Here is a 26,652-nt window from a genome sequence, read left to right as displayed (position 1 = left end):
ACCAAAATTACAGTTCAGTGATTAGTTAGGTCACTAAGAGGAAATTCCACCACGGAACTGCCGGCACCTCAACATTTATGAAGGATATATTCTGAGACAGGATCCTCCAATTCCTAAAAACTACTATAGCATATAACTTATCTCTCAAAAATTAATTTAAGACAACAGATATAGCCATGTTAAGATGCAAATGCGGCCGGGCGCGGTGGCTCAAGCCTGTAATCCCAGCACTCTGGGAGGCCGAGGCGGGCGGATCACGAGGTCAGGAGATCGAGACCATCCTGGCTAACACGGTGAAACCCCGTCTCTACTAAAAAAAAATACAAAAAACTAGCCGGGCGAGGTGGCAGGCGCCTGTAGTCCCAGCTATTCGGGAGGCTGAGGCAGGAGAATGGCGTAAACCCGGGAGGCGGAGCTTGCAGTGAGCTGAGATCCGGCCACTGCACTCCAGCCTGGGCGACAGACCGAGACTCCGTCTCAAAAAAAAAAAAAAAAAAAAAAAAGATGCAAATGCTCACTCACCAGCCCAAGGGTTCTCAGCCCAGGATGTACATTAGAATCACCTGGAGAGCTTACAGAAACTCTGGAGCATATCACATTTGGTTTGTTTTTATAAACCCATGCGGATTTCTAAGGTGCAGCCAGGGTTAAGAACCTCTGCACTAGTTAAATGACTTGTGTCAGCACACAGGCTTTAATTTAATGAAGTGGTTAAAACCAAACTTTGCTGCTCAACAGAGCTGAATTGAGTCCACCAAGTACTAGCTATACTCCTTTAGGAAAACTACGTGACATCTTTGAACCTGAATCCTCACCTGAAAAATGGGGATACACCGAAAGTGTGGCTGTGAAGAAGAAAAGTAATCCATACAATGCACTTTGCACAGTGTCAGGCACTGAATAAGCAACTAATAATCATCAGTAATGCTAATTACTTCATGCCATAGATGGTCCAGTTCCTGGCAAGTAGCTAAAACTGTAAATGTTAAATCCCTGAATGCACAACCATGGGCAAGATAATTCCCTCCCATCTTCCTCTAACCACTGGCCTGGTTAGACCTTACCTGTTCTAGGGACAACTGGTACTTCAGTTTCCAGTGCTGTCAACCTGGTGTCTTTCATGGTCACTGAAGGAAGAAAACATATGCACAATGAAGCAAAATCCCAGATGCAATCAGAAGCGAGTTAGGGGTTCATCTGGCACAAGCTTCTTCCTCCGCTATCCCCAACAGGTGGCCACCACGTTTCCACTGGAATGAACACTCATAATCACTGGAAGCACGTGCCTCTCCCCGTCTACATTTCTGAACAGCTGGTTGCTGGAAAATTCTTTATATTGTGCTGAACTTGTAATCTCTGTCTTTTGTTAATGTCTGTTAGAGGTATAAATGAATGGGCAGGATAGGCCCTAGAATTAGAGAGTTCCGGGTTAAAATCCAAGCTCTGCAACTTATTAGTGTGTAACATTTGGCTATTTATCTTAAGTCTCCAAGGTCTAACTGTAAATTACCTTGTCTGTAAAGTTAGAATAATGATGGCATCAAGCTCATAAGGCTTGTGGGGATTACATGAGATTATGCATCCTATTGCCCTTGGCACAATGTGGGGCACACCGAAGTTACCAGAGGAGCCATGTGAGGCAGGTCCAGGACAGTGAGGGGCACAAAGCACTGAGTGGGCCAGCAGGCCCTCACTGCCTGCCACAGTTCCCACAGTCCTCACCCCTCCGCAACCCTCCCCACCACCTTGCCTCACTGACCTTTCAGTTCCTTGGTCAAGCCACATGCTCCCCATTCCTGAGCCTAAGAGACTCTACCTTTGGCTCCTCCTAAACTCACTCTTCATCCTTAAAATCTCAGCTTAAATGCTCACTTCCTCGGAGAAGCCCCCCTAGGCTCCACTTCCCTCCCACTCCCACCTTCCAGACTAGGTCAGGTCCCCTGTTATGCTCTTGCAGCCTATATTTCTTGTGTCACTTACCACAACCCAATTAAATAAGCTCGATTAATTACTGAACATGTCTCCTTCACTAGAAGTTATATCCAGGGAGAGACTGCAGCTTACTCAGTACTGTATTTCAAGCAGCTACCATGGTGTCTGGCACTTCTTGATTGAATGACTAGGAGTTAAAATCTTTCTTTCTTTTCTTTTTCTTTCTTTTCTTTCTTTCTCTCTTTCTTTTTTACAGACAGGGTCTAACTCTTAGACTAGAGTACAGTGGAGCCATCATAGTTCACTGCAACCTCAAACTCCTAGGCTCAAGTGATCCTCCCACCTCAGTCTCCCGAGTAGCTAGGAATACAGGCGCACACCACCATGCCCAACTAATTTTTTTTTTTTTAAAGATGGGGTCTCACTCTGCTGCCCAGGCTATTCCCAAACTCCTAGCCTCAAGCAATCCTCCCATCAAGGCCTCCTAAAGTGCTAGTATTACAGATGTGAGCCACTACACCTGGCCAGTATTTCTTAAATAAATGTCCAAAGCCTAATTCTGCCTTCAGGCAACATGACTTAAATTTAATCCTTCTACAAGAGACATAAAATATTTGTGAACAGCTACCATTTTTCTATTTTCTTCTCCCTTTTACCCCACTTTGTCCAAATTAACTTGTATTAAATATCAATGCTAAATGAGTATATATCAATACATTCTAGTTTGCTTTTAAAATATGGGTCCTTCAAACTATATTTAGGTACAATCTGATCACTAGATTGTAAACTCCATGAGGACAGGAACCATCTGGGACACCTAGGGTCTATCCTGGCACCTGGCACACAAGAGGCAAATACACCCTGCTCAGATCAGGTAAGATGTAATCAGCTTCTTTGGCAGCCATTCCAGAGTTGAATAGAGTGTGAAAGCTGAGCTTCATATACTACAGACACCCAATTACCCTAAACATGGAAAAAACTTGAACCAACTTCTTAAATGTACAACCATGGCCAAAGTCAAACTAGTGGACTGAGGAACTCTCTAACAATTAAAATCACTGTTCCAGATGACAGGGTAATTCTATTTCCATGTGGAACACATTCCAGACATTAAACTCCACTGGTCTCTTCAGTGGCACCTGCAAGCCTGTGAACAGTGTTGCAGGCAGGCTGGTCCTCCAGAAAAGAGGGATCATACCATTCTGACAGGGAGTGCTTGCCTGGTCACACTCAGTGCAAGTCACAGGGCTTGAATTAAAGTGCAGGAGCCCAGGCCAGGCACGGTGGCTCACGCCTGTAATCCCAGCACTTTGGGAGGCCAAGGTGGGCAGATCATCTGAGGTTGGGAGTTTGAGACCAGCCTAACCAACACGGAGAAACCCCGTCTCTACTGAAAATACAAAACTAGCCAGGCATGGTGGTGCATGCCTGTAATCCCAGCTACTCGGGAGGCTGAGGCAGGAGAATCGCTGGAACGCAGGAGGCGGAGGTTGCAGTGAGCAGAGATCATGCCATTGCACTCCAGCCTGGGCAACAAGAGCAAAACTCCATCTCAAAATAAATAGATAAATAAATAAGTAAAGTGCAGGAGCCTCTAATCTTAAAATCAGAATCTTAAAATAAGCAGTTAGTCCAGTGAGTCATATAGACTTCCTCTTGCAACTAATCCGTGTTGGACATTTCACCTGAGAAGAACTATCTAAGGCAAGGGTAAAATTAGGATCTACACCAGATGAGATCCTGTAGACTGCCCAGCCACAACCCCTGTCCTCCATCAAGGCTCTACTCTAGGAAAGTAGTGCACACCACCAAAAGGTGGTGGTGGTTGGTTTTTTTGTTTTGTTTTTTGAGACAGAGCCCCACTCTGTCACCCAGGCTGGAGTGCAGTGGCCTGACTGTGGCTCATGGTTCACTGCGACCTTCGCCTCCCAGGCTCCAGCAATCATCGCACCTCAACCTCCCAAGTAGCTGGGAATACAGGCACACACCACCATGCCCGGCTAATTTTTGTATTTTTTGTAGAGACAGGGTCTCCCCATGTTGCCCAGGCTGGTCTAGAACTCCTGGACTCAAGTGATCCATCCACCTCAGCCTCCCACAGTGCTGGGAGTACAGGCGTGAGCCACCACCCCCTACCTAGCAGAATGTTTCTGTCCAATGCTCAATGTTAAGACTTTTAAATTCTTTATCACTGCACTAAAAATGATAATGGTACTAAATTGGTAGCAATTTTATGTTGGTATGTCAAAGGCTACCTACTATTCTACTCTTATTTATATTTTTAAGTGTTTATTGACTTACTCATTTGTATTTCAATCCTGCCCTACGGGGGGTGCTACCAGGCACCATCACTCTGGTCAGTAAAGTGAGATGTGATTTGTGAACCTCCTGAAGGGAAGGGAGGAGTGCAGATGGAAACACCTGGCAGACCAGAACACCAGTATCAATCCATGTCCTTATCTTCGAAAGCCAAATCTAAAAAGAAACCTGACTCCAGATCTAGAATTTTTTCCCTTTCATATTGGACCCAAAAGTTGTGTTCTCACTTATGTTCATCATTATAACTTCACTTCTATAAGCAATCTTTTTGAATAAAACATAGGTTTGCGGAAGAAGATAAGGGCTCTGGGTTTTAAGTATTTTGAGATGAAACAGAAGGCACATAGGTCAATCTGTTTTCACCATTCATCTTAACTAATATCATTCTTTAGGTGTTTACAGACGGATGGCTTATATGCCTAGGATTACACATGAACTCCAGCCTAACAGCCATGGAGAGCTGTCAATTAGCAGGACCCGTATGCCATTTTTTTCACATATCTCTGCCCTAGCCAAGATGCATTATGAGCTGTGAGAGCCAAGAGGTATATATACCTTTTGAAAATACTAGTGGCAGACACCTAAGATGTCTTTAGAAAGGGTTTATCTAACTTTTCAAAAACAAGTGCTGTGATATGTGGCCTAGACACTACCCCTCCACGACTCCTCAGGATTGTAGGTAACGTCAAATAGGTGACTGCAGATCAATTGGCCTAAGATAATTTTGTACACATTTGTCTATGATGTAAAAATGCACTACATGTGTAAATGAAGGCGGATGTCTCTTCACTATAACTTGTTTTCTATATCCAATTTTTTATCCATAAAAATTCAAGGACAATTCAGACACAGGTCCAGGCATGGACGGACTATTTTATTATCAGGTACAGTTAGATAGAGCAGAAACGTTACACTGTTAGGTTAATGCTCTGCTCTGGCTCAGGAATTCTCAGGTGACTTCTTAGGGTAATATTCTATCAAGTGAACCAAGGCGCCTTCAGCACAAATGCATCTAAAAAGGGTAAGATACTTGCTCCCATTCTCTCTTCCTATCAGTGCCTAGAAGGAAGGAGAAAAGGGTAGGAAATAACTGCTTACTATGTGAGAGTAAAACAGCTGATGGTAAAACCTGCCAACACGTGTAGTCATGTGTGATTTAAAAGGTCTCAGCAGTGGGAGTCCCTCTCAAGGACAAACTGGGGTAGGAGAGCTCCAACTTGCCAGATTCTCCATTCAGAATTTCTGCCATTAGGGGCCTTGATAGATGGTTTGCTAAAGCTTACATCCTATTGCAAAGGTGAAGAATCTTCTAGTAACTTGCGTATCAGGCCAGAGCTTGATTGTGCTAAGGCATATCTCAATAATGCTTATGTTTTGACTTTCTATTAACAGGAACAACACTATTTACTAAGAAAATACAGGCTGAACAGATACCATGTATATTTCAAAAAGACACTACCCAGAGCTTCTCCTAAAAGAAATATAAAGCAAACTGTGAGATATCTTTAGGTTTCAGGTTTACAGGACCGAAATAGAAGTATTCTAGGGAAAAAGGGTGTAGTTTGATAGTCTAGGGCAGTGGTTCTCAAAATGTGGTCCTGGCACCACTAGCAGGAGCATCACCTGGGTATTTGTTAGAAATGTAAATTCTCAGGCCTTTCCCCAGATCTCTGAATTAGATACTTTGGGGGTGGGGTCTTCTAGGTAATTCTGATGTCCACTAAAGGTTCAGAACCACTGGTCTAGGAAGAAGAAGGATGAAGGTAAAAAACATTCATTCATTAATATACCTCCGTTGAGGTTCAAAAGGAAAAAAATATATATCGTGCATAAACCTTGGGAAGAAGGCTCAATGGAATTCTCCCAGGTGCTAAAGGTACCAGCACAGACCGAACGCCAAGCCTGACAAGCACTTAGCAGATTACATACCTGGGTATACTACAGAAGTTTAACAAAATAATTTATAACCCAGACGGTACATAAGGCCACCTTCTGACTTGGGCCTTTCCTGCCTACTAGTTAAAAAACAAAAAAATTGTTTTTAATGAAGCCTAAGTCCATTTTTAGAGCAGTAATCTATCTAAAATGATCAGCTGGGTTTCAAGCTGGGTCCATAAAGTCCCTGAAGCCATATCCAAAATTCCATGTCTGTATGAATTTTTTTGGTGATGATGGGACATGAAGGGTAGAAGAGAAATTTGGTCCATAGCTTCCCACAGATTTTCAGAGGGGAACTGAGTCCACACACCTTCCCACCACCACCAAAGTTAAGAACTACTGACCTGACCTGTGAGTTAATTTATGAGGTCAGCAGATGAAGCAGTTTATCACAGAGGAAGACTAAATGTTTGGGCTGTGGCGTCAACCAAAAAGGTTCATATTCCAGCTCAGCCACCGAATAAGTAACTTTAGGCAACTTACTCTAAGCCTGTTTCGTCCTCCCATGCTGCCTCTTAAGGCTGTAAGAAGTTAATGGGGAATCAGACATGTAAAATACCACAGTGTTTGGCACATGAGTACTCAAAAAATGTAAACTTTATTGTAACAATATTACTACTTAACAAAAATGTATTGCTGGGTACATAATGCTTAGCAGTCTATCCATTTAACAAGTGCTATTTGAAACACTGATAAAACCATTGTGTAACTTAAAATGGATACAGTTCAAGTTTGTTACTATGCTCTGTGAACTACTCAAAGTAGCAGTCTTAATTATTGCAGACATTAAGGTCACTGCCTCTGCTCTTCCTACAGCTCCCCTCTGTGTCTTCCATCACATCACCAACAGAAGGGCAAAACTGTCCTTTGTCACTCAAACACTTCCCGGCCTCTACTGCCATCATATTTACTTAAGAGAGTGACCTGTGAGTTGTAGGGCAGTAACTACTATGCTTTATCTTGGACTAAAGCACAGTTTTCAAGGCATTTTACTTACTAGGTGTAAATCTGAATTAATTCAACTGTAAAAAGTATTGTTACCTTTTGCTGATTCCCTGTCCATAACAAAAGCTAGCACTGAACAAGAGAAAGGACAAGAAACTGACAAGGTTCTGAGACAGTATATTTTATATCCAGCGTGTAAAATTTGAATTTTTATTCTCCCCCATGAAAACAGACATAAGGTTACTAAATTCTAGCAACTACAGGCTTAAAAAGTAAACCAGAGAAAGAATAATCTCAAATTGTTGACAGTTTACCTCTTTCAGATGAACTTAAATGGAGAATGAGTATTTCATGCCATCCAAATTATATTAGTTACCAATTCATGATCTGAGGTTAAAAAAAACAAACTCAGTGTTTGAGTGTATGCTACATAGACACACTTCAAGCAAACAGCCACAGATTTTAATGCTACTAAGTACACTTTCTTTCATGCCTTCGGCTACTTAAATGACAAAACCAATGCAAAGACTAACCTTTCAGAGATTTATAGCATGGGAAACTTATAGGGAATTACCTTTTTAAAAAGTATTATGATGTAAAGGAAAGGATAAATGCTAAACAGATCTTCACCCAACAGGGTAGGCGCAAAGTCACCAATTTGCTTGGTTATTACAGAACCATTAACACGTTGCCTCAATCGATTTAGTCAAAATGTTTAAATGACACCCCAAAGGACTTTAAATCACAGAAATGTAGGCCTAGAAATACTCATTAATTTACATTCCAACTTTTACTTCACCGATGAAGACACTGAGGCTCAGAGAACTTAAGTGACCCACTGAAGGTCAAAAGCTATCTGACTCTTTAGGAGAGCCTGAAATGGTTGAGATATTGCTGTATGTGGCTCATCGGCATTCAAGAATATCCAATTAATTCCAGGAAAAGCTAATTTTAGTTCACTATGGGCCTGGAACCCAGAAATAAACATAGCTGTAGCCTAACAAACTTCAAATGAAGACAGAGCTATAAGATCAAGTCGGCTCTAATTCAGAGCCCAAAATCCACCCAATACTACATACATAAGAGGCCAGAAGCTATTTTAAGAAATACCTCTGCGATAAATAATAAATGAAAATAGCCAGATTGATACTTGAAGCCAGTGGTCCTCAACCTCTGGTGCACATCGGAATCAGTCTTCTTCCAAAATACATACACAAGGTGTCCGAATATGTAGGTCTACCTACTATAGTGCCAAATATCTGTACATCGAGGTTCTCATGAGCACTATGGTGTCAGATCTCTTGTTTCCAGCAAGTTCATTATTCTGCAAACATTACATACAGAGGTATATATTAGATTTGCCCTAGTAAGACTGTTAAGTTTCATCTCACAAGTGAAACCAGGCATGCACAAAAGGCATCATATTACACCACAACAGTAGCAGTATCAGTTTTTACTCTTAATCCAGTGAGGAAGAGGACAACTGAGTCACAGGACTTGAAGCACTCTAATTTTACGAAACAAAAAGGCCGGTAGCCACCTGCTTTCTAACCAGGAATTCAGGAACATCCCAAGCGTTTATGACACCAGGAAATGTATGAAGCAGAGAAAGTTTACATCATCTGCCCTTCTAGGCACGTGATGTAAGAGTGTTTTGGATAAGATATTAACTTTAGTAAGAGGATATTTTCTGTTTACATCTTCTATAAATACCCCTTAAGTTTACACCAGGTGGTTAGAGGAAGATTCTGCAGCTCCCCAGGGCAATAGCAAAGAATGTTTCAGTGTTTCTGAGGAGCCTCATTTGCCTGATGCATGACTGTTAAAGGTACATTTCCCTACACGACCCTAAATCAGTTTTCACATTTGCATATTCCAGGTTTACTCAGGAATGCTCAACTTAAGAATCACAGGTGGTTGCTTGGTAAATCAAAGGCTCCCCAAAGATTAGGTTTTATAATGCTTCCCAAAATTTACAGCTCCACTTTGCCAGGCTGTTTGAATTCAGATGACTCCAAGTTGATCCCAAAATTATAAATCAAAGTATCTCAGAAGAGTATTATTCCATTTTAGCACTTTTATAGCTTACTCTATGCAACGTGAAGTGTTATTTCTATGCTTTCTATTTAAAAAAAAAAAAAGAAAAGCCAGCAAGGATTTTAGCAGGACTTCTTTCTGCAGTAAACTCATCAGTTTTATTAAAATATCAAGTACTTTTTAGCCTAATTTAGACTAACAAATTTACATGCACAACACTGCCATCCCAAACAAAAGCTAAGGCGGATAAGCCAAGTGCATCCCCCCACTTTAACATTAAACAGAACACAGGTGCATAAACCGTGGCTAAATGATAAATTTTAACACGTACAGGTCAGCTTTGATCCAATAACAGATAAATTTAAGAGTCATATCTTTGGAGTCAGTCAGATTCCAGCAGTTTCAGTCCTGGCTCAGATACAATCGGGGTGTGATCTTACGCAAAGTACCCTGCTCTCTCCGGGCCTCAGTTTCTTCATTTGAGAAGACTGGAGGTGTTAATAGTGGCTGCCTCTTCTCTTTGTCGTGAGGACCAAAGGAGATAATGACTGCTAGGCACCTCCACAGTGCCTGGCACACAGAGAGCAAGCACTCCATTAACGTTAGCTGTTGTTCTTAGTTAGGAGGACCGCGTCCCCTCCCAAGTCCCCACCACAAATCCAAAACACACAAAGCAAAACTCTTTAACAGGAAACACAAAGAAAGAGCTTTAATTCTACAAGGTCCCTCCGACTGCAGGCTCTTCATCCTCCAGTTCCTCAAATGAATGAATGAACGCCTAGGAGTGGCTCTGCAAATAGCTGTCTCTTAGGAATCACCTTTGCCGACTTTAAGGTAACTGTCTTTCACCATCAATTAAACACCCACAAGTACACCCAGAACGAGGCACAACAGTCATGCAAATTTCAGCGGAGACACCGAGTCCGGGCGAGTCCTTGATCCCCACAGGCAACCTCCATTCATTCTCCACGCCCCTCTACCCCGACCCCTCTCTTTAAGTTCTAGGACCAGCCCTACACTCGCGACCCTTCCCCTCCCGCCAAGGGTCTCTACCGTGCCCTCCGCACCTAGCGTGAACCTGTCACCCCACCAAGTGAGGGGCTGACGAAGGGGCCCACCTCACCCCTGCCCGAGGGACCGAGGCCCGGGGTGCAGCCGTCCCCTCGGGCGCCAAGGAGGGGCGAAGTGCCCGGTCCGGCTCGTCTCTCCTCCCCACAGACCCGCCAGTCCCGGCCGGGCCCGCCGGAGATAGCGCGTAATAAGAGGGAGGGGAGAGCTCTCCGACCCCCCCCTTCCCCGGGATCCCTACCAAGCAAGTGAGCCTCTTGCTCCAGCCCCTCCGAGCCTCCCCGACTGCAGGCATGGTGCCGAGGCTGCCCCAGGAAGCCCCCATAAAAAGGAGGGGGAGACACCCCCATACTCACCCACCGTCTCCTCCCCCTCAGCTGTTTACCTCACAGTCCCTCCAGCCTACAGGGCGCCGCCATCTTGGACGTACAGCACCTCCCCCGTCGTGAAAGGGCCAAGGCCGTCGGCGGCCTCCGCCACGAAAAAGAGTCCCCCTCCAGCGCTCCCCTCCTTCTCGAAAGGAAGGACAGACGGCCGCGCTCGGCAACCTCGCCGGAAGGAAGAGGCTCTCCCACTCATAACTCACAATGCGGGTTGGACGAGAAAAAAAAAGCAAGGAGGGTTTTAATGGAAGGGGGCGGGGCCAGGCGGAAGGATCCCGAAAGGAGGCTGCTAAGAGATCTTGTGACTCCGCGAAGGAGGCAAAAAGAAGGGCCGGCGCGGCGGGAGGAGCCAAGCGAGAGCCCAAGGGGCGGGGCGGGTGTCACGTGACTGGCGGGCGGAGGGACACGGCGGAGAGGCGTAAACAAGCTGGAGGAGGCTGGGTGTGGTTCGAGCGCCCTGCCATTTGCACCCCCCGAGTCGTTTCTGCCCTTCGCTTGCCTGGCGACCCCCGAGGGTCTCTCTGTGGGCGGCCACAGAGCAGCGATCCTGTTTCCCAAGGAGCCGCTGGGGCCCGCGTGGGTGAAGGGCCTACTTGGGAGCCTTGGAGTTGCGGCTCACCTAGCAAGGGGCGGAAAGCTGGGGGCCAGGGCAGCCCTCCTTCCTGGGCTGAACATTTGCAGAAACCCGCCTCCGGGATTGCGGGGGACCGCCCTGGCGTCTGCCTTCAGGTAGCTCACACTTCACACCTAGTCATGACATCTAGGGAAAACCAGCCCTAGTAGGAGGCAGCTTGAAAATCAGAAGGCCTTATTGCGTTTCCTGCTGAAACAAGGCTTTAGGTCCTCCAAGCCTCAGTTTCTTCCTCTGTGAAATGGGCATAATGACATCTGTGACGTGAAGAATCAAGGAGATGAAGTATGGACAGCGTTTAGCCCAGAGCCCTGCGCCTAGTAAATACTCACTCACTAGGTAGGTGGCCGTTATTGCGAGCCTGAGTATGATGGGCTCCATCCAGCACGAACACAAAAGCTCTGGGAGAGGAGGCAGAGCGAGATGAAGTCGAACTGCGGGATATGAAAGGCATTTTGAAGGAGTAGGCATCAGGCTGGGTTTTAAAGGAAAGGTAGGTTTTATGAAATATTAGGTTGGTGCAAAAGTCATCACAGTTTTTGCCATTAAAACCGCGATGATTTTTGCACCCACCTAATAGAACCAGGCGAAGCGGCTGGGGAGAGGCTATTCCAGGCAGAGGGAACCAAAGGAGCAAGAGCCTAGGGACGAAAAGGTGCTGGGTGGGTTATGGGAATAACAGGTTTTGTCATGGGAACCAATTGGGTCACAGTGCGGGGCAACCATAGTTAAGGGGGGCCAGATGTGTCAGTAGCCAGCACCGTGGCTGTTGTCAGAATTCGGAGCAGGCCCTGAATGGTACTGGGTAGGGCCGCCGCTGGTCAGTGTAGGGCCTTGGTGAGACTTAGAAAAATGGCACCCCTGGGCTGTGTTTTGGCCCCTGTCCACCAGCCCCAAACCCTGCTGCGCCCTTGAGCAGTGGACAACCTTTATAAACATAGGTCTAGAGCCATGAAGGCTTAGGAGGGAGGTGGAAATTGAGCTGTTTCCTCTGTTCTAACACAATCGCTGGGGGGAAGCTAAGAGTTCTAGATTCAAACAGACCAGAGTTTGAATGTAGGTTTCATCATACTAACTGGATGAGCCTTAGTCTCCTTACCTGCAACATAGGGCTAATAACAATGGTAGCTCATGGGGATTTGGGGTGAATTCAGTGAGACATTAAGCTCTAAGTGGCACAGAGCCTACTCCAGTTAATGTTATTTTTGATAACTGTTACGTGCCAGCTGTCAGCGTTCATCACTTCCAGAAACGGATCCACCAAACACTAAATTCTTCTGTGTCACCACCCTAGCATAGTCTGCATGGGGTCCAGAGATGGAATGGTCGAGGGAAATGGGGAAGGATCTGGGTTCTCTCAGTTCCACGAATCTGCAAACTACTTCACAGAAACAAACTCGTCCCTTTGCATTCACACCAGGGCAGGGCTTCACATGTCTTCAGAGATTTCTGAGACCACCAGTGATGAGAGACCTAAGGAGGAGGGCAGGGGGAGCAGCGCTGCTCTGGAGCTCTGACCCAGGAAGTCCCCCAGACCCTGACCTTCCTTGGTTCCATGACCTCATCCTGCAGGAATGCGTTCTGCCATGGAGGAGAGCAGCCATACGCAGAGCTCATCAACTGCTCGCTCTGCAGGGGGCCATAACCACATTGTCACTGTTTCTACACTGTCTGGAAGAAGAATGGTCATTGTTATCTCATTACGGACCACCAGTGGCTTGCGAGAAGAGGCCGAAGATGACAGGCAAAGACAGCTCTACCACCATCTCCCGCCACTTACCAGGCTGTGCCACCAAGATGCTTTCTGCTTCTCTGGGGTTGATTTTTGTCGTTTGCTTAACAGACACTATTCAGACCACTACCTTCCACACAGCACCCTGGAGCCTCCCTGTGACGGGGCTTCCTGGCTGGCCTGTCTGAGCAGGAAAGGGCTGAGCCCTGCGTAGGCAGGCATGCTGACGGGATGCACGTGGTGGGGGACATCTGCTGCATTTGGCTGTGTGACATCTCCCCCTGGCCTTCTGAATAGGTGAACCGCCCTTCCTCGATTCTTTCAGTGCTGATGGTCCTCACAGTCACAGTACCAGCCCCAGGCCACAGCAGGTGGACCAGGCCTGGCCAATCTGAGATGCCCATCATGGAGGTTGTTAAAAGAAAACTTAAGTTCAATGAGATGAAATTTAATTGAGCAAAGAAAAAAGAGAGAAAGAATTCACGAATGAGGCAGCCTCCAGAATCACAGCAGATTCAGAGAGACTCTAGGGGTCAGAACAAATTTATAGACAAAGTACAGTGGCCTGGCGCAGTAGCTCACTTCTATAATCCCAGCACTTTGGGAGGCCAAGGCAGGTAGATGGCTTGAGGTCAGGAGTTCAAGACCAGCCCGGCCAACATGGTGAAACTCTGTCTCTACTAAAAATACAAAAATTAGCCGGGCATGGTGGCAGGCACCTACAATCCAAGATACTTAGGAGGCTGAGGCAGGAGAATCACTTGAACCTGGGAAGTAGAGGTTGTAGCGAGCTGAGATTGTGCCACTGCACTCCACCCTGGGCAACAAAGTGAGACTTGGTCTCCAAAAAACAAACAACAACAAAACAAAACTAAAGTGACGTACAGGAGTCGGAAGTGAGGTACAGAAACAGTGAGATTGGTTGCAGCTCGGCGTTTACCTTATTTGAACAATTTGAACACTCAGCAGTCTATGAGTGGTTGAAGCATGGCTGCTGGGATTGGCCAATACTCAGCTATTGTTACAGGTGCATACTACTAAGTTAAGTTTTCAATTTTGCGTGCCTGTTTAAGCGGGGTTACCGTTCGTCCACAAGGACTCAAATATATAAGTACGGAGTCCTTCTCAGGCCATATTTCGTTTGCTTTAACAAGCAGACATGGTTGGTCTAGAGTGGACCTGTGACTTGAGCTGGACTAGAGTGCTCCTCTGGGTCTTTAAAGATGGGTGTTTTTTTTTAAAAAAAGCAATTTTTTTCTTTCCTTTGGGGTCACTAAACTGCGATGAGGAAGCTGTGGCCTCTCCCTTCCCCTGTGCTACAGCAAGGTGTGTGACAAGTCGAGTTAAAGAGTGAAAGAGACGGAAACAGAGATGGAAAGAGAAATTCATACCGCTATCTTCTGCATTTCCAGAGTCCCTGAAACCAGCTTTGCCCTGGCCTTCCAAGTTCCATGAAGTAATAACTATTTTGGCCAATGCTAGTTTCATTGGATTTCTGTCCCTCATAAACAAAAGGCCTTCTGAATGTTGTGGGATTCAGAGGCCTTTAGAAGGACACCACCAGTCAAAAATATTTCCCACTCTGTGCCCGAAGTTCATCCACTTGAATTGCTTTTTGGCTTTAGCTTTCAGCTGTCTGTGCGGCAGCCTCCTGGCCAGGTGCCCTGCCATTAGTGGGCATCCCCTACAGGATGGGGTCTGAGCTTCTGCTGGTAGTCCCCAAGGCCCTCTGCAGCCCTGGCCTCTCTAGCGCATCAGTTTCCCCTTGCTGTCTAGCACCGTGTCCTCCAGTACCAAGGAACGCCCAGAGGCTTCACACCGCCCTTCGTTGGCTCAGGCCGTCTCCTCTCCTTCCGCACCAGATGGCGTCTGCAGCCTGTGCTGGTCATTCTCCATTTGCCCTTCTCTGTCTGGACTCCCCTCTAAGCCACACCTGCTAAGCATGTCCTCTCCCTCCTCTTGGATTTCACCAAAGTGCGGCAGGGTCAGGTGAGCAAGGAAGAGCCTTCCCACCTGGCCTGGCCTGGCCGTGATGCACAGCTCCTGCTGCGTGGCCCGTCTCACCCGTGCTGTTAGTAATGGTTCCCCTCACTCACTCTTCACACTCAGAGGTGATCACAGATCCCCACAGCTCACTAGTCCTTAGGTGCTTCAGCACCTGTTTTTTTCTCTGAAGCTGCTCACACCTGTCTTTTTAATTATCCCTTGGAGGGTGCTACTGTTTCCTGCCAGGATCCCAACTGCTACAACCCCTTCTTAGAGAATCTGCCTTCAGCCCGGGCTACTCACTGTGAATCAAGCCAAACCCACCCACCCACACACACACACACACACACACCCTGATTGGACCTGGATCAGGGCTGAAAACCTTCCTCACACTGAACCAGCCAGATTCTCCTTCTTGAGAATTTGAACTGAGAGACCCCAAGACTGAGATACATTGTGTTGGTGGAGGATTGCAACTTTACAAGGCTGCAGGGGGATCATTCAAACTGCTGTACTCCAGGAGAGGCAGATCACTTAGAAAACACCTCAAACAGGTGCCTTCGGGGGTTATGCAATAAGACGGGACTGTGCTGGTCCCTGGGGGGGGTAATATGGAGTTGGACCCAGCTGTGGCCATCAGCAGCACTCTGGACAGCAGAGGTTAAGCAGGAAGAGCTACTAGGAGCCTTGCTGAGGAAGCCGGCATGCCCAGACCAGCAAGGAGCAGCTGTGGCGACAGAGAGGAAGGAGATCTGCAGGACTAACCCATTGCCCAGGAGGCCTGCTTGGGTCTGGAAGATGCCCCTGTATCTTTTCAATAAATTCCACTTTTTCACGCCTGTAATCCCCACACTTTGGGAGGCTGAGGCAGGAGGATTGCTTGGGGCCAGGAGTTCAAGACAAGCCTGGGCAACATAGCAAGACCCCATCTCTACAAAAAAATGAAAATTAGCCAGACACGGTGGCATGCAACTGAAGTACCAGCTACTTGAGTGGCTGAGGCAGGAGGATCACTTGACCCCAGAACATTGAACCTGCAGTGAGCCACGATCTTGCCACTGCACTCCAGCCTGAGTGACCGAGTCAGACCCTTCCTCTAAAAAGTAAAAATAACACACACAAAAATTCCACTTTTACCTGGGCTAGAAGATGTTCGCTTCTGTTCCTGACAACCAACACCACCATGGAGGCTGGAGGTGGCCAAGAATGCTTTCCTTTCTCCATCACCCAGATCATACCTGTTCTTCCTCCAAGACTCAACTCCAATGTGATCCCCCCCAGGAAGTCTTCTTGGGACCCCCAGGATGGCACTAAAGGCCCCTGCCCTGAGCCCACTACCCCTTCCAAATGCACACCTCCATTCCTTCCACCACACAGCCTGCTTACTCAGGTTGTGCTTATGGGCCTGTCTCCCAAGCTCTCAAGAACTCTGCTACCCCCAGGAGGTAGGATGGATAAGAGGGCCCTTGAAACCTCTACTTCAAGGTCAAAAGACAGGAACAGGCCAGGCTCGGTGGCTCACACCAGTAATCCCAGCAGTTTTTTGTTTGTTTGTGTTTGTTTTTGTTTTTGAGACGGAGTCTCACTCTGTCGCCCAGGCTGGAGTGCAGTGGCGTGATCTCAGCTCACTGCGACCTCCGCCTTCAGGGTTCATGCCATTCTCCTGCCGCAATCTCCTGAGTCGCTGGGACTACAGGCGCCCACCACCGCGCCCGGCTACTTTTTTTTTGTATTTTTAGTAGAGACGGAGTTTCACTGTTTCACTGTGTTAGCCAGGATGGTCTTGATCTCCTGACCTTGTGATCCGCCCGCCTTGGCCTCCCAAAGTGTTGGGATTACAGGTGTGAGCCACCACACCCGGCCAATCCCAGCACTTTGAGAGGCCGAGGCAGGTGACCCCCTGGAAACCAGGAGTTCAAGACCAGCCTGAGCATCATAATGAGACCCCATCCCTACAAAAAAATTTTTAAAATTAGCCAGGCATAGTGGTTCACACCTGTATTTCCAGCAATTTGGGTGTCTGAGGCGGGAGGATCATTTGAGCTCAGGAGTTGGAAGCTGCAGCGAGCCATGATCCTGTCACTGCACTCCAGTCTGGGCAACAGAGTGAGACTTGTCTCAAAAAAAAAAAAAAAAAAAAAAAAAGCTTAGAATAAATCTTTCAAGACTTAGGCTAAGACTAAGGCTGAATGGGAGCAGTGTCAGGGGCCAAGAGCTACTCTTGCTGCATGGCTCGGTGTCCATGGTAGCTCAAGTGCCCACAGGGCTGGCCGCCATCTTGGTTTGCTGTTATTCCAACAATTGGAGTAAAATTTATTGTCTCACAGTTCTAGAGGCTAGAAGTCCAAGATCAATGTGTCAGCAGGGTTGGTTCCTTCTGAAGGCTTGGAGGAGATCTGGTCCCTGCCTCTCCCCCAGCTTCTGGAGTTTGGCTGGCCATCCTGAGGCTCAACCCCTCCTCCTGCTTCATTCCTTGGCTTGAGATGCATCACACTGTTCTCTGCCTTCATGTTCACACGACATTCTCCCTGTGAACTTGTCTCTGTGTCCAAAATTTCCCCATATTATAACTACACCAGTAACGTTGAGTTGGGAGCACACCCTATTCCAGCATGACCTCATTTTAACTAATTACATCTGCAGTGACCTTATACGTAGTCACATTCTGAGGAACTGCAAGTTAGGACATCAGCATGTCAATGTTTGGGGGAATAAATTCAGCCCACAACAGGTCCCAAGGGCTGAGTTAGTCACATTACTATCCATGGTTTGTGCAGGGGCCCTCTCTAATTTTTTATACTTGCATTTGTTTGTTCCCTTTTTTTAATTTTTAATTTTTATTTTTTTCTTGAGATGGAGTCTTGCTCTGTCGCCCAAGCTGGAGTGCAGTGGCACAATCTCAGCTCACTGCAACCTCTGCCTCCCAGGTTCAAGCAATTCTCCTGCCTCAGCCTCCCAAGTAGCTGGGATTACAGGCACAAGCCACCACACCTGGCTAGTTTTTGTATTTTCAGTAGAGACGAGTTTCACCATGTTGGCTAGGCTGGTCTTGACCTCCTGACCTCAAGTGTGACCTCCTGACCTCAAGTGATCCGCCCACCTCGGCCTCCCAAAGTGCTGGGATTACAGGCGTGAGCCACCATACCCGGCCCTGTTTGTTCCCTTTTATCTTCATTCCCCACATCCAGTTTCCTCCTTGCACATAAGCAACCATTGCCATGCATATCATGTGTATCCTTTGGTCTGTATGTTTCCTTGCAAAATGTATATGTGTGTATTTTTAATTTATGTAAGTGGAATTATGTTATAGGTGGCAATCTGTTTCTTTCTTTTCCTCCCATTCAACATCGTTATGAAGCTCCATCTAGCTGCTGAGAATTGTTCTGTAATGTGAACCTACCCTAATCTACTTTCCACTCTCTCAGGGATTGACACCCGCAGTAGCACCAGAAGTAACATTGTGATAAACATCACTGTACACTATGCACTATACTCTATGCACCATACACTGCACACTATATACACTATGCACTATACATTGTACACTGTACAGTATGCACTATACACTATGCACTATGCACTACACACCATACACTATACACTATGGACTATACATTGTACACTGTACACTATGCACTATGCACTATACATTATGCACTATGCACTATACACTGCACTATGCACTATACACTATACACTATGCAGTATGCACTACACACTACACTATGCACTATACATTGTACACTACACTATGCACTATACATTATGCACTATGCACTATACACCATGCACTATGCACTATACACTATACATTATGCACTATGCACTATACACTATGCACTATACACTATACACTATGCACTATACATTATGCACTATGCACTACACACTATGCACTATGCACTACACACTATGCACTATACACTGTACACTATGCACTATACATTGTACACTGTACACTAGGCACTATGCATTATGCATTATGCACTATACACTATGCACTATACACTATACACTATGCACTATGCACTACACACTATGCACTATACACTATACACTATGCACTATACACTGGTGATACACTATGCACTATACATTGTACACTGTACACTATGCACTATACACTATGCACTATACACTATACACTATGCACTATACATTGTACACCATACACTATATACTATGCACTATACCCTATGCGCTATGCACTATACACTGCATTATGCACTATGCACTATGCACTATACACTATGCACTGTGCACTATGCACTATACATTATGCACTATGCACTACACACTATGCACTATGTACTACACACTATGCACTATACACTGTACACTATGCACTATACATTGTACACTGTACACTATGCACTATACATTATGCACTATGCACTATACACTATGCACTATACACTATACACTATGCACTATACATTGTACACTGTACACTATGCACTATACATTATGCACTATACACTATACACTATGCACTATACACTATATGCACTATACATTGTACACCGTACATTATATACTATGCACTATACCCTATGCGCTATGCACTATACACTATGCACTGTGCACTATACACTATACATTATGCACTACACACTATACACTATGCACTATATACAGTACACACTACACACTATACACTATGCACTACACACTATACACTATACACTATGCACTACACACTATACACTATACGCTATGCACTATGCACTACACACTATATGCACTATGCACCATACACTATGCACTATGCACTATACACTATGCACTATACATTATGCACTACACACTATACACTATGCACTATATACAGTACACACTACACACTATACACTATGCACTACACACTATACACTATACACTATGCACTACACACTATACACTATACGCTATGCACTATGCACTACACACTACACACTAGGCACTATGCACCATACACTATGCACTATGCACTCTACACTATGCACCATACACTATACCCTATACACTATGCACTATGCACTATACACTATGCACTATACACTATGCACTATGCACCATAGACTATGCACTATACACTATGCACTATGCACCATACACTGCACTATGCACTATACACTATGCACTATACACTATGCACTATACACTATACACTATACACTATGCACTATACACTATACACTGTGCACTATGCACTATGCACTATACACTATGCACTATGCACCATACACTATGCACTATACACTATGCACTATGCACCATACACTATGCACTATGCACTATACACCATGCACTATACACTATGCACTATACTGTTCCCTTATGGATCCAGCTCAGAATTTACTTGGGATACACAACTGGGAGGAAAACTGATGGGTCATAGGGTGCATGGACTTCCTTTTTTTTTTTTCTTTTACAGACAGGTCTTGCTCTGTTGCCCAGGCTGGAGTACAGTGACTCAAACACGGCTTACTACAGCCTCTACCTCCTGAGCTCAATGGATTCTCTCCTCTAACCCCCCAAGTAACAGGATCACAGGCTTATGCCACAATGCCTGGATTTTTTTTTTTTGTAGAGGCGGGTCTTGCCATGCTGCTCAGACTGTAGACTTAGTTTTTTTTTTTTTAAGTTCCAGGGTACATGTGCAGGATGTGCAGGTTTGTTACATAGGTAAACGTGTGCCATGGTGGCTTGCTGCACGTATCAACCCATCACCTAGTATTAAGCCCAGTGTGCATTAGCTTTTCCTGATGCTCTTCCTCTCCCTGCCCCAACTGGCAGGCCCCAGTGTGTGTTGTTCCCCTCCCTGTGTCCATGTGTTCTCATTGTTCAGCTCCCACTTATAAGTGAGAACATGTGGTGTTTGGTTTTTTAGACTTTTTTTTTTTTTTTTTTTTGAGATGAAGTCTTGCCCTTCTCCCCCAGACTGGAGTGCAATGGTGCAATCTCAGCTCACTGCAACCTCCACCTTCTGGGTTCAAGCGACTCTCCTGCCTCGGCCTCCCGAGTAGCTGGGATTACAGGTGCATACCACCACGCCCAGCTAAATTTTTGTATTTTAAGTAGAGATGGGTTTCACCATGTTGGCCAGGTTGGTCTCAAACTCCTCACCTCAGGTGATCTGCCCACCTTGGCCTCGCAAAGAGCTGGGATTATAGGCGTGAGCCACTGCACCCAGCCTAGACTTACTTTTAAGATACACCACCAAATTATTCTCCAGGACACCTGCCCCAGCCTACACTTTCACTAGAACCGCACAAAAGTGTCCATATCCCTGTCCACACTTAGTGTTGACTAGCTCTTTAATTTTTTCAGTATAACGGGCTAAACGGACATGTTCTTGTTTTAACTGGCCTCTCTTTGACTTAATGAGATGGAGCATTTTCATATCCTTGTTATGAGTCTGTGGGTTACTTTCTCTATAGATTGCTGGCTCTTTTGACCATTTTCCCAGTACAATTACTATCTTTTTCTTGATTTGCTGAAGTGCCCTATGTATTCTATACATGTGTCCCTCATTGGTTATAGATATTTCTTTTTCTTTTTTCTTTTTTTTGAGACGGAGTTTTGCTTTGTCGCCTTGGCTGAAGTGCAGTGGCACAATCTCAGCTCACTGCAACCTCTGCCTCCCAGGTTCAAGTGATTCTCCTGCTTCAGCCTCCTGAGTAGCTGGGACTACAGGCGCCTGCCACCATGCCTGGCTAATTTTCGTATTTTCAGCAGAGACGGGATTTCACTATGTTGGCCAGGCTGGTCTTGAACTCCTGACCTCATGATCTGCCTGCCTCGGCCTCCCAAAGTGCTGGATTACAGGCGTGAGCCACCGCGCCCAACTGGTTATAGCTATTTCAAGTGTCTTCTCACAATCTGTTATCTACCTATTAACTATCTATATTATGCCCCATTGGAAAAGGTCATTAACTTGGGTGTTATCAAATTCACTTCTTTTTCTTTTTGATTTACTCTTTGGGTTTTTGAGATTTTGTTTAACAATGCCTTTTCCAACCCTTAATCACACACAAAAGAAATGCTTAAGCTTTCTCTGTTTGTATGGGGTTTTTTGTTGTTTGTTTGTTTGTTTTTGAGACAGGGTCTTACTCTGTCACCCAGGATTGAGTGTAGTGGTGCAAACATGGCTCACTGCAGCCTTGACCTCCCGGGCTCAGACCATCCTCCTGCCTTAGCCTCCCGTGTATCTAAGACCCCAGGAGTGTGGCACCACACCCAGCTAGTTATTTTATTTTATTTTATTAGAAATAGGGTCTCACTTTGTTGCCCAGGCTGGTCTTGAACTTCTGGGCTCAAGCGATCCTCTTGCCTGGACCTCCCAAAGTGCTGGGATTACAGGTGTGAGCCACCCTGAGGGGCCATTTGTATGTTTCATATTTATATTGTTACAGAAAAAAATATATTTAAACATAAAATATATATTAAAATATATTAAAACATAAAAAATATATTTATGTTTTACATTTCACTTTTAGGCCTCTGCAGAGGCCATGAAAAATGTGCCACTCGGTTTTTCTGATAATCGTTGAAGGCTCAGCTGCCGCCGCTCTGGATCTATACCCCATTTGCAATGAAGCCACACATCTCGTGAGCCACTCCCAGCCCGTGACTAGGCACAGCAGGGGTCCTAATGCAGGACAGCTCTGAGGAGGTGTGGGACTCTGACAGTGGAGGACATGGGCTTGAGAACTCTTCATCAACCCGATCAAACCTCTCTTGGAACTGCAAAGCAGTCTGAGACTCTTCTCCCAGTCTATTATCTCCCTATTAACTATCTATATTGTAGCTCATTGGAAAAGAGTCATTCATTTTGGTGTTATCAAATTCACTTCTTTTTCTTTTTGACTTGCACTTTGGGTTTTTGAGATTTTGTTTAGCAATGCCGCTTTCAACCCTTAGTCACACGCAATCCCCCCTTTCCTCACAGGTTTCAGATCCATATCATAGCTGAAGGCTCTCTCTGCTCTGTCCAGCTCCTCCTCTGTGTGGGACATTTATTCGAGTTTTAAAATGTCCTTCCCAAAAGTCTACTTTAGTATTATTCTAGTATGTATTTTTGAGACAGTGTCTCACTCCAGTCCAGACTAGAGTGCAGTGGCCTGACCATAGCTCACTGCAACCTGGAACGCCTAGGTTCAAGCCATCCTCCTGCCTCAGCCTCCCGAGTAGCTGGGACTACAGGCACACACCACCACACTGGGATCATTTTTTAAATTTTTTGTAGAGGTGGGCTCTCACCATGTTACCCAGGCTGGTCTTGAACTCCTGGGTTCAAGCAAATCTCCCACCTCGACCCCCCGAAGTGCTGGGAATACAGGTGTGAGCCACCATGCCTGACCTGTAGTGTATTATTGATTTATTGTTAGGTATTTTATAGTTTTTAATATTATTTTGTGTGGGTTTTTTTTTTTAATTTTCAACTTGGTTGTTACTGAAGTAGAGAAATTCTATTGATTTTTGTAGGTTGATCTTATGTCCTGCACCTAGTCAAACTCTCTAATTTTACTAGTTTGTCAAATTATTTTTATTTATGTTGAGTTTTCTAGGTATATTATCACATCACCTGAAAATAAGTTTTATCTCTCCTTTTTTTTTTTTTTTTTTTTGAGATGAATTCTTGCTCTGTTGTCTAGGCTGGAGTATACTGGCATAATCATGGCTCACTGCAGCCTCAAATTCCCAGGTTCAAGTGATCCTCCCACCTCAACCTCCTGGGTAGCTGAGACTACAGACATGTCTGGTTAATTTTTTAATTTTTTATAGAGGTGAAGTCTCCCTATGTTGCCCAGGCTGGTCTTGAACTCCTGGACTCAAGTGAAATTCCCGCCTTAGCCTCCCAAAGTACTGGGATTACAGTCATGAGCCATCACACTCAGCATGTCTCTTCTTTTTAAATTATAACTCTCCTCATTTCTCTTTCCCTTTTTATAGTGTTGGCTGGGACCTCCAGTACTCTGTCAACCAGTAGTGGTGATATTAGGCATCTATCATTATTCCCAATCTTCAAGGAAATGCATATAAATTTTCTACAGTAGGTATAATGTTTGCTTTAAGACTTTTGTCTATGACTTTTACCAAATTAAAGAATAGCTGAGGCCGGGCGCGGTGGCTCAAGCTTGTAATCCCAGCACTTTGGGAGGCCGAGACGGGCGGTTCACAAGGTCAGGAGATCGAGACCATCCTGGCTAACACGGTGAAACCCCGTCTCTACTAAAAATACAAAAAACTAGCCGGGCGAGGTGGCGGGCGCCTGTAGTCCCAGCTACTCGGGAGGCTGAGGCAGGAGAACGGCGTGAACCCGGGAGGCGGAGCTTGCAGTGAGCCGAGATCCGGCCACTGCACTCCAGCCTGGGCAACAGAGCGAGACTCCGTCTCAAAAAAAAAAAAAAAAAAAAGAATAGATGTGGGCCTTATCCAATGCTTTTTCTGCATTCATTGAATAGTCAGAAATATCTTTATTTTAGCCTATCAATGTGGTGAAGTACACAGATACATTGATGGTGATTTATGCTTGCACTCCTAGACAAGCACGACTTGATCATGCTGTATTTTGAAAAATACTTGTTGATTTGGTTAATTCATGTTTTATTAAGGATTTTCGCATTTATGTGCTTATGGTTCTTTTAATTGGAACATATAGACCATTTACATTTAATATAATTATCAGCGTAGTTGGGCTTCAGTTTACCTTCTTGATATTTGCTTTCTATTTTTCCATCTGTTCTTTGTTCCTTTCTTTTGTCTTTTTCAGCCTCCTTTTGGATTAATTTAGCATTTTTTAGAATTCCATTTTACCACCACTATTGGCTTCTTTGCTGTGCCTCTTTGTTTTATGCTTTTAGTGATTGCTCTAGGATTTAAAATGTGAATCTTTAGCTTATCACTGTCTGTATTCAGTGGCTACTATACCATTTCAGATATAATTTAAGAGCCTTATAACAATATACTTCTGGCCAGGCATGGTGGCTCCATGCCTGTAATCCCAGCACTTTGGGAGGTCGAGGCAGGTGGATTACTTGCAACATGGCAAAACAGTGTCTCTACTGAAAATACAAAAATTAGCTGGGCATGGTGACGAGTACCTGTAGTCCCAGCTACTTGAGAGGCTGAGGCAGGAGGATTGCTTGAGCCCAGGAGGCGGAGGTTGTAGTGAGACGACATGGCACCACTGTACTCCAGCCTGGGTGACAGAGTGAGATCCCATCTCAAAACTAAAATAGGCCTGGCACAGTGGCTTATGCCAGTAATCCCAGCACTTTGGGAGGCCGAGGCAGGCAGATCATGAGGTCAGGAGATTGAGACCATCCTGGCTAACATGATGAAACCCCATCTCAACTAAAAATATAAAAACATAGCTGGGTATAGTGGCACATGCCTCTAGTCCCAGCTACTTGGGAGGCTGACGCTTGAACCCGGGAGGCGGAGGTTGCAGTGAGCCAAGATCGCGCCACTGTACTCCAGCCTGGGCGACAGAGTGAGACTCCGTCTCAAAAATAAATAAATAAATAAAATAAACTATACACTTCTATTTCCTGCCCCCTGTTCTTTGTGCTATTGTTGTCATAAATTTTACTTCTACATAGGTTATAAAACCCTAGGTAGGGGTTTATATTATAAAAATATTTTTATTATTTTTGCTTTAAAGAATCAATTTTTTGTGTGTGTGTTGGTCTGTCGCCAAGGCTAGAATGCAGTGGCACGATCTCAGCCCTCTGCAACCTCCACCTCCCAGGGCTCAAGCGATCCTCCTGCCTCAGCCTCCCTGGTAGCTGGGACTACAGGCACGTGCACCACCACACCCAGATAATATTTGCATTTTTTGTAGAAACAGGGTTTTGCCGGCAGGGTGCAGTGGCTCACTCCTGTAATCCCAGCACTTTGGAAGGCTGAGGTGGGTAGGTTGCTTGAGGTCAGGAGTTGGAGACCAGCCTGACCAATATGGTAAAACCCCATCTCTACTAAAAATACAAAAATTAGCCAGGTGTGGTAGTGCATGACTGTAGTCCCAGCTACTCGGGAGGTTGAGGCAGGAGAATCGCTTGAACCCAGGAGGCAGAAGTTGCAGTGAGCTGAGATCATGCCACTGCACTCCAGCCTGGATAACAGAGCAAGACTCTGTCTCAAGAAAAAAAGAAATAAAACAGGATTTTGCTATGTTGCCCAGGGTGGTCTCAAACCCCTGGGCTCAAGTGATCCTCCTACCTTGGCCTCACAGAAGTGCTGGGATTACAGGTGTGAGCAACCACATCTGGCCAATTTTTTTTTTTTTTTTTTTTTTGAGACGGAGTCTCCCTCTGTTGCCCAAACTGGAGTGCAGTGGTGCAATCTCTGCTCACTGCAACCTCCTCCTCCCGGGTTCAAGTGATTCTTCTGCCTCAGCCTCCTGAGTAGCTGGGACTACATGGCACGCACCATGCCCAGCTATTTTTTTAATTTTTGGTAGAGATGGGGTTTCACTATGTTGGCCAGGATGGTCTCGATCTCTTGACCTCATGATCCACCCGCCTTGGCCTCCCAAAGTGCTGGGATTACAGGCGTGAGCCATTGCACCCGGCCAAATATTTTTTAAAGAAACAAAAAACTGAGAAAAAATGTTTCATATTTGCCCACATATTTACCATTGCTAGCATTTTTCATTTCTTTGTGTAGATCCAAGTTTGCATCTGGTATTATTT

The 26,652-nt window shown here is 45.4% G+C and overlaps 1 protein-coding gene and 2 long non-coding RNA genes across 52 annotated transcripts in view; 2 read left to right on the top strand and 1 right to left on the bottom strand.

Annotated features, from left to right (window-relative positions):
* The window catches only part of TSC1 (TSC complex subunit 1), a 53,647-nt gene extending 42,978 nt beyond the window's left edge, over nt 1-10,669 (bottom strand). For 16 of the 50 annotated variants that reach the window (XM_077967286.1, XM_077967310.1, XM_077967311.1 and 13 more), the window contains exons 1-2: nt 10,596-10,669; nt 1,065-1,127 (exon numbers count right to left, since the gene is read on the bottom strand). The gene's annotated coding sequence lies outside the window, so the exon portion shown is untranslated. Of the gene's footprint in view, nt 1-1,064; nt 1,128-7,448; nt 7,522-8,244; nt 8,459-10,595 lie in introns of all 50 variants that reach the window. The other 34 variants (XM_077967287.1, XM_077967312.1, XM_015116466.3 and 31 more) reach the window with 5 other exon arrangements.
* LOC144334998 (uncharacterized) lies at nt 2,147-4,286 on the top strand. Its single transcript, XR_013405359.1, has 2 exons — nt 2,147-3,255; nt 4,048-4,286. It is a non-coding gene; the product is annotated as an uncharacterized LOC144334998 (long non-coding RNA).
* Nucleotides 10,670-11,124: 455 nt separating the features above from the next.
* Nucleotides 11,125-14,179, top strand: LOC144334996 (uncharacterized). The gene is made up of 2 exons (XR_013405357.1): nt 11,125-11,592; nt 12,674-14,179. It is a non-coding gene; the product is annotated as an uncharacterized LOC144334996 (long non-coding RNA).
* Nucleotides 14,180-26,652: the final 12,473 nt, after the last annotated feature.

This window comes from Macaca mulatta, chromosome 15, assembly GCF_049350105.2.
Source record: "Macaca mulatta isolate MMU2019108-1 chromosome 15, T2T-MMU8v2.0, whole genome shotgun sequence".
NCBI classification, from domain to species: domain Eukaryota; kingdom Metazoa; phylum Chordata; class Mammalia; order Primates; family Cercopithecidae; genus Macaca; species Macaca mulatta.
This window is presented reverse-complemented; position numbering and strand designations above follow the sequence as displayed.